This window comes from Papaver somniferum, chromosome 3 (assembly GCF_003573695.1).
Source record: "Papaver somniferum cultivar HN1 chromosome 3, ASM357369v1, whole genome shotgun sequence".
In the NCBI taxonomy this organism is placed as follows: Eukaryota; Viridiplantae; Streptophyta; class Magnoliopsida; order Ranunculales; family Papaveraceae; genus Papaver; species Papaver somniferum.
In genome coordinates this window covers 74,924,305-74,941,991 of record NC_039360.1, presented here as the reverse complement: position 1 = coordinate 74,941,991, position 17,687 = coordinate 74,924,305, and the positions used below count along the sequence as shown (strand labels likewise).

General features: G+C 37.1%; 1 pseudogene; it reads right to left on the bottom strand.

Moving 5' to 3' along the window:
- The window catches only part of LOC113359621, a 31,191-nt pseudogene that overhangs the window by 12,863 nt on the left and 641 nt on the right, over positions 1-17,687 (bottom strand).

The following is a 17,687-nucleotide window of genomic DNA, read 5'->3' as shown; positions in this document are numbered from 1 at the left end:
TTTCTCTTATGTTGAGCCCAAAATAATTAAATTGATTACTTCGGTGATTAGTTTGGTTGTTCGTATTCCGATTAGATTAATTATAGGTTCTCTTGTAATTAATCTAGTTGAGTTTTCATATATTCCACAAGTTCTTGTGTTGAGTATATGAACGGCTATACTAATCATGTTCTATTTGTTAATGTAGTCATATATTCCGTAAGGTTTTCCTTATGTCGAGTATTCACTTATTCCGTAAGGTTTTCCTTATGTTGAGTATTCTCATATTCCGTAAGGTTTTCCTTATGTTGAGTATTTGAACGGTTAAGTTAGTCACCTCCATATGATTAACCTAGTCGTAGCTCCGTAGGTTTACTTATGTTGAGCACTTTCAATTAAATTGATCACTTTTGTGGTTTGATTTAGTTGCGTATTTTAATTAAATTAATCATGGGTTTACTTGTGATTAATTTGGTCAAGTTTTGGATATAGAAAATCATTCGCGTGGTTTTTGGTGTCCAATTAAAAATACTTCTTTTCTTTCGAAATTAAGGTCGCTCTTGTTGTTATCTCGGGAATGACATCAAATGGGGGAGAGTTCTTTTGAACTTTTGCTTAATGGTAATATCTTGCGGGGAGTGCGGCTGTGGAATTTTAAAGGGGTTATCTTGTATCTTAAAACTCCTTGATGAATGCATTTAGCTTCGGCTTTATGATTGCATCTAAATTAAGTTGGTGTGTATTTTTCTCTTTTAGTTTATGAAATGTCTCTTGTGGAAATTTCATTATGAACCCGTTCTTGTACATTTTCCAATTTTATTGACAAAAAGGGGGAGAAATATTGTAGGTCACACTACAAATACATATGGTTTTCGGATCATTGTGTAAGGGGGAGTGGTTTCCATGATCTAGATGGACTATTAACTAAGGGGGAGTGATACATATCAGCGTAGTATTATTGTTAAAGTCGTGATGCAATTGGACGTTGATGTTCATAATAATACTATGCCACTGTATAATAATGATTGAGAATCTCGAGTTCTCTCATTGTTGTAGCTATGGATCTTCAACAACGATGGTGCTAAACTTACAACCTTTGGGATCAATGGAGTACTTGGAAGGACGAAGATTTCAAGGAATGTTGAAGATTAGACTATGGAATAGGAGCCACTAAAGTTTATATTTTTTGTATTCCATATGTATAATAGTTTTGTCACTAAAATTGACAAAGGGGGAGATTGTTAGAGCATAGCTCGGTCAACCTCGCATGCGTTGCTATATCAAGCATGTTTGTCAATGTTAGTGATCAAAACTATGAGTCTTGATTTCTAGCCTATTAGCTAAGTCTCGGACTAGGATAGGAAAGTGTAGTAAGCTCAAGGACTTCATGGCGACTCATCATACAACGACGAAGATATACACAGGGAACCGTGGAGCTTCATCAACAAAAAGATATGTGGTATCTATCACTCAAAAGTCTATCTATTCTTCTCCTACTTCTTATGAGACAAAAGTCGTATGCTATATAGACTGGATCATACACACTCATATTTCTAGTTGAGTATTCAATGCTTATCTTTTTCTCGAAATCGTGTGTTGGTAAAGCTTTTCGCTTTGATCAAGTTTATCTTCACCTAGTGAAAAAGTCATGAAACATTTCAATTTCTTTGGAAATTGCTCCGACGAGAAAGGTTTGTGAATAACAACTGAATAACGTCCTCTGAGAATGTTTCAATGGTTGGAATGAGAGTTTAGATTACGTAACCATGTATTCCTTGAACCGAAGTTTTCGAACTTTGTTGATCAAGAAAAATCGGTAGGATTGTGGAATTGGCTTGCCAAGTCCGCGAACCCAGTCCGCGAACTGACGGAAGTTCTCAACCGAGAATTTATGCTGGATTTTCCGAAACTCGTTTGTGTGCTAAGTGCGCGAACTCAGTCCGCGAACCCAGTCCGCGAACTGGCGGAAGTTCTCTTTCCGAGAATTTCTGCTGAGTTTGGAAAACTCAACCGATTGTACTTAAGTCCGCGAAATTGTTTGTGATCTTAAGAGGTTATGATCTAAAGGTGTGCTCTGAACATAAATCATTAAATTACTAAGGAATGCTTTATGCAAACCGTGGATATAATGTTCATGAACCGATTCAATCGAATCGAATCATTTTTGTTTCAATGTGTCTTGTGTAGTACATGAGATCTCATAGCAATTGAACAACTCTTAACTAGTTCATTTGAAGTCAACTGGACTAGTTATGGTGAAGACGAACAAGGTTAATATAAAATGCTCATATGGTTAACCTTTTGGTTTACTGTGTTGGACCAACATACACGTACACGTTTGGGCATGGTTTTCACGAACCCAGTAAACGTATACCTAAGTGTGTGTGACAAGCTATGATTTCAATCTAACGGTTGAGAAATATTAGCTTGAATCTAAATCAGGTTTTCATCTAACGGTGAATAAGGATTGCTTTTAACTAAGGCAAAAACCTGGTTTGAAGACTATATATAGACATCTAGCTTTGAGTAAAATTAATCCCCACACGTTTTGTGTGATACTAGTGCGCTCGCTAGAGTCGATCTCCATTAACCTTTGATTTTCTTCTCTAAACTCAGGTTAACGACTTAAAGACTTCATTGGGATTGTGAAGCCAGACCGATACTACTTTTATCGTAGTTGTGTGATCTGATCTTGCATCTTCTATCGTACGAGTACAATCTTTGATTGGCTTGAGATCGTGAGAGTTCTCCAATAGGCAAGATAAAGAAATCACAAACATCTTTGTCTCACTGTTTGTCATTCCTCGGCAAACCGCTCGTATAGTCAGGAAGGCTTGTTGAGAGGTGATTGATTAATCTAGGCTGTTCTTCAGGAATATAAGTCCGGATTATCAATTGGTTCCTATTCACCTTGATTTATCAAAATACGGAACAAAACCTAGGGTTTATCTGTGGGAGACAGATTTATCCATTGTTAGACTTTTCTGTGTGAGACAGATCTGTTTATTTTCAAGTCTGTGATTTTGGGTTGCAACAACTCTTAGTTGTGGCTGAGATCAACTAAGGGATCAAGTACGCAGTGTCCTGCTGGGATCAGAGGCGTAGGAGTACAACTGTACCTTGTATCAGTGGGAGATTGATAGGGTTTTAACTATAGTCCAGTCCGAAGTTAGTTTGCAGTAGGCTAGTGTCTGTAGCGGCTTAATACAGTGTATTCAATCTGGACTAGGTGTCGGTGTTTTTCTGCATTTGCGGTTTCCTCGTTGACAAAAATTCTGGTGTGTGTTATTTCTTTTCCGCATTATATTTTTTATAATAGAAATAATATAGGTTGTGCGTTAAAGATCATCAATTGGAAATCCAACCTTTGGTTGTTGATTGATATTGATTGATCCTTGGACATTGGGCTTTGGTACCGTCCAAGTTATCTCTCTTTGATAAAGACTCGCAGATTTCTATTTGCTTGAGTAAAGATCAAATTGAGAGATTGAGATAATAACTCCTTGAGATACTTTTTATCTAGATGGAGTCTGAGTCTAGTTGATTCTCTAGAAAAGTATTTCAGAGTTAGTCCATACAGATTGCTAAGAGAAATATTGGGTGGTGTTGTTAGACCCCCGCTTTTTCAATTGGTATCAGAGCACGCAAACACATTTAAGACCTAACAAGTCTGTATTTGTAGCGATCTGACTCTATGGACAGAGGTGCTATCTCTATTAACGTACCACCAATCTTCGATGGCTCCAATTACTTATGGTGGAAAATTGTTATGCGAGCTTTCCTTCAAGCACGTGATTTTCAATCATGGGTATTTGTTGTTAATGGCTATGATGCTCCCGTTGTGGAAGTTGGCGATATAAACGTTCCCAAACCTATTGGTGAATATACTCCTGCCGAGATACTTGCTGCAAAGAAAAATTCCGACGGTTTGAATGCTATCATACATGCCATTACCCCAAACCTTCAGCACCATGTGTGTAATTGCACTCGGTCTAAAGATGCTTGGGATATCTTAGAAACCGTATTCGAAGGAAACTCTAGTGAAAAGGAAGCCAGGCTTCAAAACCTTAATTCCGATTGGGAGAACCTTCGTATGGCAGATGAAGATTCATTTGATGAGTTTTCACAAAGTGTCTGAAATTGTTAATGCATCTTTTGCGTTGGGTAAGACTATTCCTGAAAAGGACATTGTGATGAAAATTCTCAGATCGCTGCCATCTAGATACGAGTCTAAGAAGCATGCCATCGTTGAGGGTAATAACCTAGATAATATTTCCAGAAACACATTGGTTGGGAAGCTTAAGATCTTTGACCATGAGCATACATCCAAAGTCGGAAAGGATGTTGCCTTTAAAGCACAGAAGAACACTAAGATGGGTCAAAAGTAGAAGTGTTCATGTCTCTGAGGATGATCAGTCTGAGAATGATTTTTCAGATGAAGACCTTGACAATTCGGTTTCCTTAATCACAAGACAGTTTAGGGATCTTCTATTGAAGAGAAGCAAACGGTTTTCAAGAGACAAACCTAGGTCATCAGACAAACCTCGCGGTCGCGTACCTCCTAAAATAGGGATGCTGACGAGGCTTATGACGAGGACATGCATCAGTGCTTTAAGTGTAAAGGTTGTGTCCATTTTTCTAACGAATGTCCAAATCGTAGAAATACAATGGGAACAAAGATCTAGCTGTAACACTTGATGAAATGTCTGAAACCTATGATTCCAAAGAAGATAGGAAATCAAGTGTAGGTCTCATTGGTGAAAACATCGATTTTGATACTTGTAGCAATACATATATCAACCTCAATGGGTTCGGAGAAGAAGAAAACCCAATCAAGCTGGAAGATTCCTTGAATCCGATAACTGGAAACCCTGTCAGCAATAGTTCAGGATCAACTGTTTGTTTAGATGCTTGCACACAGCAGATGCCTGAATACTATCCTTTGACGTGCTCATATTGTTCGATAAAGGGACACGAACTATCAAGGTGCTACAAGTACAAGCATCAAATAAGGCACGCCAGCAAACTTCAACGAAGACCAGATCGATTAGCAAGGAGGCTGAAACTTGCTCAGAAGACCGCAGAGGTATGTAGGATCTTATCTTCATCTAAGAATTTGGTTTCCAGGGATAGAAGAAAACCATTTGAAAAGAAAGTATGGTCAAGTCGATTTGATAGACAAAAATCAGAGGATTCCTCCCATGAGGAAAAAGATGGACAAATTGTTGTTCATCGCAACACAACTTGATTGTGTTGTTGGGAAAATCTTGTCTCATGTGCCTAGTTGAAAAGAGACAAGATCGAGAACTGATCCAGGCTTCAGAAAAGTTTTCTTCTTTTCGTAATTTTGTTATTTTCTGTCTATTAGATAAAACAAAGGGTTATTATCGACAATTCTACTCTTTATAGAGTTTTAGAATTGGGCGTGTACAAACCTATCAATAGGTCTCGAACCCTACATTCCTTTTTCCTGTTTGACATCCTTTATATGTTTCTTGTTGAGTTAAGTGATTACATCACACAAATCCAGTTGTTAATAACTGTTCTCAAAGCACTATGTCGTCAGAAGGAAAGGATGTCAGCATGATTGTTAATCCTTCAATCAAGGAAAAAGATAAATCTCCTGTGTCTAAGTCCCTGAAAAGAAAAAGGAGAAGCACAAGAAAACCCAGGGCTGTTCCTTCTAATTCTCATAAGTTTTTCGATGTCTTGATGAGTTAAAGGAATTAAGAAGGGAGATTTGTGAAATAAAGACTTTTGTGTCTAAATCTTTGGAAATTCAGAGGACCCTAATTCGACCTTTTCACCAAGACAGTTCGTGGGTATTGACACTTATCTCTGTGAACCTTATGTTCTGATGGCTGTTGATGACAAGGAGCTCGGGAATGATAAAGAATTTCTCAAAGGAATTGTTGCCTAGGATGTCTTCTTTTTGGATTAGTTGGAAGAATAACTAGCGTTTGAATAACGATGATTGTGACACATAGCTATCTTTTGTGTTCATCTTCTTATGTTATTTTTAGGTTTATTTTTTAAATTCTAAAAATATTTGGAGGATGATGGTTATTGCAGTATTAATCTTGGTTTGTTATATTGCAGTATTTTTATGGGATATGTATTGTTTGCGCCCGTGAACTTGAAGGTCCCATATGTTGTCAAAAGTAAAGTCGTTCATGAATTGGTATTCATATTGATGAAAGGACGAATGGACTTTTGACATATACAAAAGTTAAGCCTATGCAGTCATGAATTTGATGGAAAATAGGATGAAATCTATTGTTTTGACAAGGATAAAGTCTATTATGTTGTTATGCATATAATGATGGAAGATAGAATAGATCCTTGTATGTTATCCACGCGGTATTGATCTTTATTGATCCATTTTATTATGTATTACCGTGAAGGCTCCATTGTGTGTCTTATGTTGAGCACGATACGACTAAGTCTTTTTCTTATTGGCTTTGTTGTTGTTCCGTGAGATGTTATATATGTTGAGCATTAGAAACTAAATTAATCAACTAGTTTGGTTTTTAGTTTGTACTCCATAAGTTTTCCTTCTTATGTTGAGTACATGTACGGTTAAGGTTGTCATGTTCTATGGTAATCTTAGTTGGGGTTCCATAATTTCTCTTATGTTGAGCCCAAAATAATTAAATTGATTACTTCGGTGATTAGTTTGGTTGTTCGTATTCCGATTAGATTAATTATAGGTTCTCTTGTAATTAATCTAGTTGAGTTTTCATATATTCCACAAGTTCTTGTGTTGAGTATATGAACGGCTATACTAATCATGTTCTATTTGTTAATGTAGTCATATATTCCGTAAGGTTTTCCTTATGTCGAGTATTCACTTATTCCGTAAGGTTTTCCTTATGTTGAGTATTCTCATATTCCGTAAGGTTTTCCTTATGTTGAGTATTTGAACGGTTAAGTTAGTCACCTCCATATGATTAACCTAGTCGTAGCTCCGTAGGTTTACTTATGTTGAGCACTTTCAATTAAATTGATCACTTTTGTGGTTTGATTTAGTTGCGTATTTTAATTAAATTAATCATGGGTTTGGTTTTGGATATAAAAATCATTCGCGTGGTTTTTGGTGTCCAATTAAAAATCCTTATTATATTTCGAAATTAAGGTCGCTCTTGTTGTTATCTCGGGAATGACATCAAATGGGGGAGAGTTCTTTTGAACTTTTGCTTAATGGTAATATCTTGCGGGGAGTGCGGCTGTGGAATTTTAAAGGGTTATCTTGTATCTTAAAACTCCTTGATGAATGCATTTAGCTTCGGCTTTATGATTGCATCTAAATTAAGTTGGTGTGTATTTTCTCTTTTAGTTTATTATGCGTCTTGTGGAAATTTCATTATGAACCCGTTCTTGTACATTTTCCAATTTTATTGACAAAAAGGGGGAGAAATATTGTAGGTCACACTACAAATACATATGGTTTTCGGATCATTGTGTAAGGGGGAGTGGTTTCCATGATCTAGATGGACTATTAACTAAGGGGGAGTGATACATATCAGCGTAGTATTATTGTTAAAGTCGTGATGCAATTGGACGTTGATGTTCATAATAATACTATGCCACTGTATAATAATGATTGAGAATCTCGAGTTCTCTCATTGTTGTAGCTATGGATCTTCAACAACGATGGTGCTAAACTTACAACCTTTGGGATCAATGGAGTACTTGGAAGGACGAAGATTTCAAGGAATGTTGAAGATTAGACTATGGAATAGGAGCCACTAAAGTTTATATTTTTTGTATTCCATATGTATAATAGTTTTGTCACTAAAATTGACAAAGGGGGAGATTGTTAGAGCATAGCTCGGTCAACCTCGCATGCGTTGCTATATCAAGCATGTTTGTCAATGTTAGTGATCAAAACTATGAGTCTTGATTTCTAGCCTATTAGCTAAGTCTCGGACTAGGATAGGAAAGTGTAGTAAGCTCAAGGACTTCATGGCGACTCATCATACAACGACGAAGATATACACAGGGAACCGTGGAGCTTCATCAACAAAAAGATATGTGGTATCTATCACTCAAAAGTCTATCTATTCTTCTCCTACTTCTTATGAGACAAAAGTCGTATGCTATATAGACTGGATCATACACACTCATATTTCTAGTTGAGTATTCAATGCTTATCTTTTTCTCGAAATCGTGTGTTGGTAAAGCTTTTCGCTTTGATCAAGTTTATCTTCACCTAGTGACGAAAGTCATGAAACATTTCAATTTCTTTGGAAATTGCTCCGACGAGAAAGGTTTGTGAATAACAACTGAATAACGTCCTCTGAGAATGTTTCAATGGTTGGAATGAGAGTTTAGATTACGTAACCATGTATTCCTTGAACCGAAGTTTTCGAACTTTGTTGATCAAGAAAAATCGGTAGGATTGTGGAATTGGCTTGCCAAGTCCGCGAACCCAGTCCGCGAACTGACGGAAGTTCTCAACCGAGAATTTATGCTGGATTTTCCGAAACTCGTTTGTGTGCTAAGTCCTCGAACTCAGTCCGCGAACCCAGTCCGCGAACTGGCGGAAGTTCTCTTTCCGAGAATTTCTGCTGAGTTTGGAAAACTCAACCGATTGTACTTAAGTCCGCGAAATTGTTTGTGATCTTAAGAGGTTATGATCTAAAGGTGTGCTCTGAACATAAATCATAAATTACTAAGGAATGCTTTATGCAAACCGTGGATATAATTTTCATGAACCGATTCAATCGAATCGAATCATTTTTGTTTCAATGTGTCTTGTGTAGTACATGAGATCTCATAGCAATTGAACAACTCTTAACTAGTTCATTTGAAGTCAACTGGACTAGTTATGGTGAAGACGAACAAGGTTAATATAAAATGCTCATATGGTTAACCTTTTGGTTTACTGTGTTGGACCAACATACACGTACACGTTTGGGCATGGTTTTCACGAACCCAGTAAACGTATACCTAAGTGTGTGTGACAAGCTATGATTTCAATCTAACGGTTGAGAAATATTAGCTTGAATCTAAATCAGGTTTTCATCTAATGGTGAATAAGGATTGCTTTTTAACTAAGGCAAAAACCTGGTTTGAAGACTATATATATGATACATCTAGCTTTGAGTAAAATTAATCCCCACACGTTTTGTGTGATACTAGTGCGGTCGCTAGAGTCGATCTCCATTAACCTTTGATTTTCTTCTCTAAACTCAGGTTAACGACTTAAAGACTTCATTGGGATTGTGAAGCCAGACCGATACTACTTTTATCGTAGTTGTGTGATCTGATCTTGCATCTTCTATCGTACGAGTACAATCTTTGATTGGCTTGAGATCGTGAGAGTTCTCCAATAGGCAAGATAAAGAAATCACAAACATCTTTGTCTCACTGTTTGTCATTCCTCGGCAAACCGCTCGTATAGTCAGGAAGGCTTGTTGAGAGGTGATTGATTAATCTAGGCTGTTCTTCAGGAATATAAGTCCGGATTATCAATTGGTTCCTATTCACCTTGATTTATCAAAATACGGAACAAAACCTAGGGTTTATCTGTGGGAGACAGATTTATCCATTGTTAGACTTTTCTGTGTGAGACAGATCTGTTTATTTTCAAGTCTGTGATTTTGGGTTGCAACAACTCTTAGTTGTGGCTGAGATCAACTAAGGGATCAAGTACGCAGTGTCCTGCTGGGATCAGAGGCGTAGGAGTACAACTGTACCTTGTATCAGTGGGAGATTGATAGGGTTTTAACTATAGTCCAGTCCGAAGTTAGTTTGCAGTAGGCTAGTGTCTGTAGCGGCTTAATACAGTGTGTATTCAATCTGGACTAGGTGTCGGTGTTTTTCTGCATTTGCGGTTTCCTCGTTGACAAAAATTCTGGTGTGTGTTATTTCTTTTCCGCATTATATTTTTTATATAATAGAAATAATATAGGTTGTGCGTTAAAGATCATCAATTGGAAATCCAACCTTTGGTTGTTGATTGATATTGATTGATCCTTGGACATTGGGCTTTGGTACCGTCCAAGTTATCTCTCTTTGATAAAGACTCGCAGATTTCTATTTGCTTGAGTAAAGATCAAATTGAGAGATTGAGATAATAACTCCTTGAGATACTTTTTATCTAGATGGAGTCTGAGTCTAGTTGATTCTCTAGAAAAGTATTTCAGAGTTAGTCCATACAGATTGCTAAGAGAAATATTGGGTGGTGTTGTTAGACCCCCGCTTTTTCAATTGGTATCAGAGCACGCAAACACATTTAAGACCTAACAAGTCTGTATTTGTAGCGATCTGACTCTATGGACAGAGGTGCTATCTCTATTAACGTACCACCAATCTTCGATGGCTCCAATTACTTATGGTGGAAAATTGTTATGCGAGCTTTCCTTCAAGCACGTGATTTTCAATCATGGGTATTTGTTGTTAATGGCTATGATGCTCCCGTTGTGGAAGTTGGCGATATAAACGTTCCCAAACCTATTGGTGAATATACTCCTGCCGAGATACTTGCTGCAAAGAAAAATTCCGACGGTTTGAATGCTATCATACATGCCATTACCCCAAACCTTCAGCACCATGTGTGTAATTGCACTCGGTCTAAAGATGCTTGGGATATCTTAGAAACCGTATTCGAAGGAAACTCTAGTGAAAAGGAAGCCAGGCTTCAAAACCTTAATTCCGATTGGGAGAACCTTCGTATGGCAGATGAAGATTCATTTGATGAGTTTTCACAAAGTGTCTGAAATTGTTAATGCATCTTTTGCGTTGGGTAAGACTATTCCTGAAAAGGACATTGTGATGAAAATTCTCAGATCGCTGCCATCTAGATACGAGTCTAAGAAGCATGCCATCGTTGAGGGTAATAACCTAGATAATATTTCCAGAAACACATTGGTTGGGAAGCTTAAGATCTTTGACCATGAGCATACATCCAAAGTCGGAAAGGATGTTGCCTTTAAAGCACAGAAGAACACTAAGTTAATGGTCAAAAGTAGAAGTGTTCATGTCTCTGAGGATGATCAGTCTGAGAATGATTTTTCAGATGAAGACCTTGACAATTCGGTTTCCTTAATCACAAGACAGTTTAGGGATCTTCTATTGAAGAGAAGCAAACGGTTTTCAAGAGACAAACCTAGGTCATCAGACAAACCTCGCGGTCGCGTACCTCCTAAAAATAGGGATGCTGACGAGGCTTATGACGAGGACATGCATCAGTGCTTTAAGTGTAAAGGTTGTGTCCATTTTTCTAACGAATGTCCAAATCGTAGAAAATACAATGGGAACAAAGATCTAGCTGTAACACTTGATGAAATGTCTGAAACCTATGATTCCAAAGAAGATAGGAAATCAAGTGTAGGTCTCATTGGTGAAAACATCGATTTTGATACTTGTAGCAATACATATATCAACCTCAATGGGTTCGGAGAAGAAGAAAACCCAATCAAGCTGGAAGATTCCTTGAATCCGATAACTGGAAACCCTGTCAGCAATAGTTCAGGATCAACTGTTTGTTTAGATGCTTGCACACAGCAGATGCCTGAATACTATCCTTTGACGTGCTCATATTGTTCGATAAAGGGACACGAACTATCAAGGTGCTACAAGTACAAGCATCAAGTAAGGCACGCCAGCAAACTTCAACGAAGACCAGATCGATTAGCAAGGAGGCTGAAACTTGCTCAGAAGACCGCAGAGGTATGTAGGATCTTATCTTCATCTAAGAATTTGGTTTCCAGGGATAGAAGAAAACCATTTGAAAAGAAAGTATGGTCAAGTCGATTTGATAGACAAAAATCAGAGGATTCCTCCCATGAGGAAAAAGATGGACAAATTGTTGTTCATCGCAACACAACTTGATTGTGTTGTTGGGAAAATCTTGTCTCATGTGCCTAGTTGAAAAGAGACAAGATCGAGAACTGATCCAGGCTTCAGAAAAGTTTTCTTCTTTTCGTAATTTTGTTATTTTCTGTCTATTAGATAAAACAAAGGGTTATTATCGACAATTCTACTCTTTATAGAGTTTTAGAATTGGGCGTGTACAAACCTATCAATAGGTCTCGAACCCTACATTCCTTTTTCCTGTTTGACATCCTTTATATGTTTCTTGTTGAGTTAAGTGATTACATCACACAAATCCAGTTGTTAATAACTGTTCTCAAAGCACTATGTCGTCAGAAGAAAAGGATGTCAGCATGATTGTTAATCCTTCAATCAAGGAAAAAGATAAATCTCCTGTGTCTAAGTCCCTGAAAAGAAAAAGGAGAAGCACAAGAAAACCCAGGGCTGTTCCTTCTAATTCTCATAAGTTTTTCGATGTTATTGATGAGTTAAAGGAATTAAGAAGGGAGATTTGTGAAATAAAGACTTTTGTGTCTAAATCTTTGGAAATTCAGAGGACCCTAATTCGACCTTTTCAACCAAGACAGTTCGTGGGTATTGACACTTATCTCTGTGAACCTTATGTTCTGATGGCTGTTGATGACAAGGAGCTCGGGAATGATAAAGAATTTCTCAAAGGAATTGTTGCCTAGGATGTCTTCTTTTTGGATTAGTTGGAAGAATAACTAGCGTTTGAATAACGATGATTGTGACACATAGCTATCTTTTGTGTTCATCTTCTTATGTTATTTTTTAGGTTTATTGATTTTAAATTCTAAAAATATTTGGAGGATGATGGTTATTGCAGTATTAATCTTGGTTTGTTATATTGCAGTATTTTTATGGGATATGTATTGTTTGCGCCCGTGAACTTGAAGGTCCCATATGTTGTCAAAAGTAAAGTCGTTCATGAATTGGTATTCATATTGATGAAAGGACGAATGGACTTTTGACATATACAAAAGTTAAGCCTATGCAGTCATGAATTTGATGGAAAATAGGATGAAATCTATTGTTTTGACAAGGATAAAGTCTATTATGTTGTTATGCATATAATGATGGAAGATAGAATAGATCCTTGTATGTTATCCACGCGGTATTGATCTTTATTGATCCATTTTATTATGTATTACCGTGAAGGCTCCATTGTGTGTCTTATGTTGAGCACGATACGACTAAGTCGATTTTTCTTATTGGCTTTGTTGGTTGTTCCGTGAGATGTTATATATGTTGAGCATTAGAAACTAAATTAATCAACTAGTTTGGTTATTTAGTTTGTACTCCATAAGTTTTCCTTCTTATGTTGAGTACATGTACGGTTAAGGTTGTCATGTTCTATGGTAATCTTAGTTGGGGTTCCATAATTTCTCTTATGTTGAGCCCAAAATAATTAAATTGATTACTTCGGTGATTAGTTTGGTTGTTCGTATTCCGATTAGATTAATTATAGGTTCTCTTGTAATTAATCTAGTTGAGTTTTCATATATTCCACAAGTTCTTGTGTTGAGTATATGAACGGCTATACTAATCATGTTCTATTTGTTAATGTAGTCATATATTCCGTAAGGTTTTCCTTATGTCGAGTATTCACTTATTCCGTAAGGTTTTCCTTATGTTGAGTATTCTCATATTCCGTAAGGTTTTCCTTATGTTGAGTATTTGAACGGTTAAGTTAGTCACCTCCATATGATTAACCTAGTCGTAGCTCCGTAGGTTTACTTATGTTGAGCACTTTCAATTAAATTGATCACTTTTGTGGTTTGATTTAGTTGCGTATTTTAATTAAATTAATCATGGGTTTGGTTTTGGATATAAAAAATCATTCGCGTGGTTTTTGGTTTCCAATTAAAAATCCTTATTATATTTCGAAATTAAGGTCGCTCTTGTTGTTATCTCGGGAATGACATCAAATGGGGGAGAGTTCTTTTGAACTTTTGCTTAACGGTAATATCTTGCGGGGAGTGCGGATGTGGAATTTTAAAGGGGTTATCTTGTATCTTAAAACTCCTTGGTGAATGCATTTAGCTTCGGATTTATGATTGCATCTAAATTCAGTTGGTGTGTATTTTTCTCTTTTAGTTTATGAAATGTCTCTTGTGGAAATTTCATTATGAACCCGTTCTTGTACATTTGCCAATTTTATTTACAAAAAGGGAGAGAAATATTGTAGGTCACACTACAAATACATATGGTTTTCGGATCATTGTGTAAGGGGGAGTGGTTTCCATGATCGAGATGGACTATTAACTAAGGGGGAGTGATACATATCACCGTAGTATTATTGTTAAAGTCGTGATGCAATTGGACTTTGATGTCCACTGCATAATAATGATTGAGAATCTCGAGTTTTCTCATTGTTGTAGCTATGGATCTTCAACAACGATGGTGCTAAACTTACAACCTTTGGGATCATTGGAGTACTTGGAAGGACGAAGATTTCAAGGAATGTTGAAGATTACACTATGGAATAGGAGCCACTAAAGTTTATATTTTTTGTATTCCATATGTATAATAGTTTTGTCACTAAAATTGACAAAGAGGGAGATTGTTAGAGCATAGCTCGGTCAACCTCGCATGCGTTGCTATATCAAGCATGTTTGTCAATGTTAGTGATCAAAACTATGAGTCTTGATTTCTAGCCTATTAGCTAAGTCTCGGACTAGGATAGGAAAGTGTAGTAAGCTCAAGGACTTCATGGCGACTCATCATACAACGACGAAGATATACACAGGGAACCGTGGAGCTTCATCAACAAAAAGGTATGTGGTATCTATCACTCAAAAGTCTATCTATTCTTCTCCTACTTCTTATGAGACAAAAGTCGTATGCTATATAGACTGGATCATACACACTCATATTTCGAGTTGAGTATTCAATGCTTATCTTTTTCTCGAAATCGTGTGTTGGTAAAGCTTTTCGCTTTGATCAAGTTTATCTTCACCTAGTGAAGAAAGTCATGAAACATTTCAATTGCTTTGATGAGAAAGGTTTGTGAATAACAACTGAATAACGTCCTCTGAGAATGTTTCAATGGTTGGAATGAGAGTTTAGATTACGTAACCATGTATTCCTTGAACCGAAGTTTTCAAACTCTGTTGATCAAGATAAATCGGTAGGATTGTGGAATTGGCCTTCCAAGTCCGCGAACCCAGTCCGCGAACTGACGAAAGTTCTCGACCGAGAAATTCTGCTGGATTTTCCGAAACTCGTTTGTGTGCTAAGTCCGCGAACTCAGTCCGCGAACTGGCGGAAGTTCTCTTTCCGAGAAGTTTTGTTGAGTTTGGATAACTCAACCGATTGTACTTAAGTCCGCGAACTTGTTTGTGAGCTTAAGAGGTTATGATCTAAAGATGTGCTCTGAACATGAATCATTAAATTACTAAGGAATGCTTTATGCAAACCTTGGCTATAATGTTCATGAGCCGATTCAATCGAATCGAATCATCTTTGTTTCAATTGTGTCTTGTGTAATACATGAGATCTCATAACAATTGAACAACTCTTAACTAGTTCATTTGAAGTCAATTGGACTAGTTATGGTGAAGACGAACAAGGTTAATATGAAATGATCATAGGGTTAACATTTTGGTTTACTGTGTTGGACCAACATACACGTACACGTTTGGGCATGGTTTTCACGAACCCAGTAAACGTATACCTAAGTGTGTGTGACAAGCTATGATTTCGATCTAACGGTTGAGAAATATTATCTTGAATCTAAATCAGGTTTTCATCTAACGGTGAATAAGGATTTCTTTGTAACTAAGGCAAAACCCTGGTTTGAAGACTATATATAGGAGACATATAGCTTTGAGCAAAACTAATCCCCACACGTTTTGTATGATACTAGTGCGCTCGCTAGAGTCGATATCCATCAACCTTTGATTTTCTTCTCTAAAATCAGGTTAACGACTTAAAGACTTCATTGGGATTGTGAAGCCAGACCGATACTACTTTTATCGTAGTTGTGTGATCTGATCTTGCATCTTCTATCGTACGAGTACAATCTTTGATTGGCTTGAGATCGTGAGAGTTCTCCGATAGGCAAGATAAAGAAGTCACAAACATCTTCGTCTCACTGTTTGTGATTCCTCGGCAAACCGCCTGTGTAGTCAGGAAGGCTTGTTGAGAGGTGATTGATTAATCTAGGTTGTTCTTCCGGAATATAAGTCCGGATTATCAATTGGTTCATGTTCACCTTGATTTATCAAAAGACGGAACAAAACCTCGGGTTTATCTGTGGGAGACAGATTTATCCATTGTTAGACTTTTCTGTGTGAGATAGATCTGTTTATTTTCAAGTCTGTGATTTTGGGTTGCAACAACTCTTAGTTGTGGCTGAGATCATCTAAGGGAATCAAGTATGCAGTGTCCTGCTGGGATCAGAGGCGTAGGAGTACAACCGTACCTTGTATCAGTGGGAGATTGATAAGGGTTCAACTATAGTACAATCCGAAGTTAGTTTGCAATAGGCTAGTGTCTGTAGCGGCTTAATACAGTGTCTATTCAATCTGGACTAGGTGTCGGTGTTTTTCTGCATTTGCGGTTTCCTCGTTAACAAAACTTCTGGTGTCTGTGTTATTTCTTTTCCGCATTATATTTTTTATATAATAGAAATAATACAGGTTGTGCGTTAAAGATCATCAATTGGAAATCCAACCTTTCGTTGTTGATTGATATTGATTGATCCTTGGACATTCGTCTTTGGTACCGTCCAAGTTATCTCTCTTTTATAAAGACTCGCATATTTCTATTTGCTTGAGTAAAGATCAAATTGAGAGATTGAGATAATAACTCCTTGAGATACTTTTTATCTTGATTGAGTCTGACTATATAGTTGATTCTCTAGCAAAGTATTTCGGAGTTAGTCCATACAGATTGCTAATTGAAATATTGGGTGGTGTTGTTAGACCCCCGTTTTTTCAGCATTCATATATTTTATGTTCTATTACAAGAGTTTGCAATTCACAATTTACTTTAGTGAAAAATTGTACCTTGCATTCGGGATTGTGAAGCATGTAAGTTCCACCATAAACAGCACTAAGACGAGCAAATCCCTGGAGATTAAGATGCACATACAATGTTAAATCCTAAGCTTTATCATTTCCTGACAAATCCGTATCAGCTACAGACAACACTAACCTGTGGGAGTTCACCCAAACCATAAAGTGGATAGATATAAGGAGATCCTCCTTGAAAACGTACCAATGACTCTGCATAAATCTTAAGTCCACATGAAAAAAAGAATCAGTAATAGTACAAACTACACTGATAAATTGTAGCCATTGAGACATTGAGGTTGCAACATTTAACTAGTACATGGTCGGTGTTTCTTCTGAATGTACGCTGTTTGGTTTCTGTATTGCTTTACATTTGAAACCATAAAGTGAGTGAATCATTATTCCGATTACTGAAAACTGCAGCATGCGATGGTCCTATGTTGTGGTCCTAAGATTTGTGTTGCTAAAATGAATGGTCCATGGACTCTTTCATTCAACACCTACTGTTCCCCTCACATGAAACATTTTCAGTACACTACCTACCAAATCATATTTTCTTCATTAGTACAAAACTGAGATAGAAACTCAAGAGGCAAAGGTAGACTATATAGTTGGAGTTGGATGGATGACTGTACTGCAAAAACCAACTCGGTAGGTTTCTCAAGATAAAAAAAAAATTTACTTTCATTTTCTTGACTAATCCCATAACAGGTTCATCCAAGTAGCTATCATCTTTATGTAGTGCCAAGCGTGGCCAATGAAGTCAACCTTATTATCTTCTAATCCATATTTCCTACACGAAAGTACAAATTTCATGGTAATACAGTTGCGCTTGATAAGAACTACTAG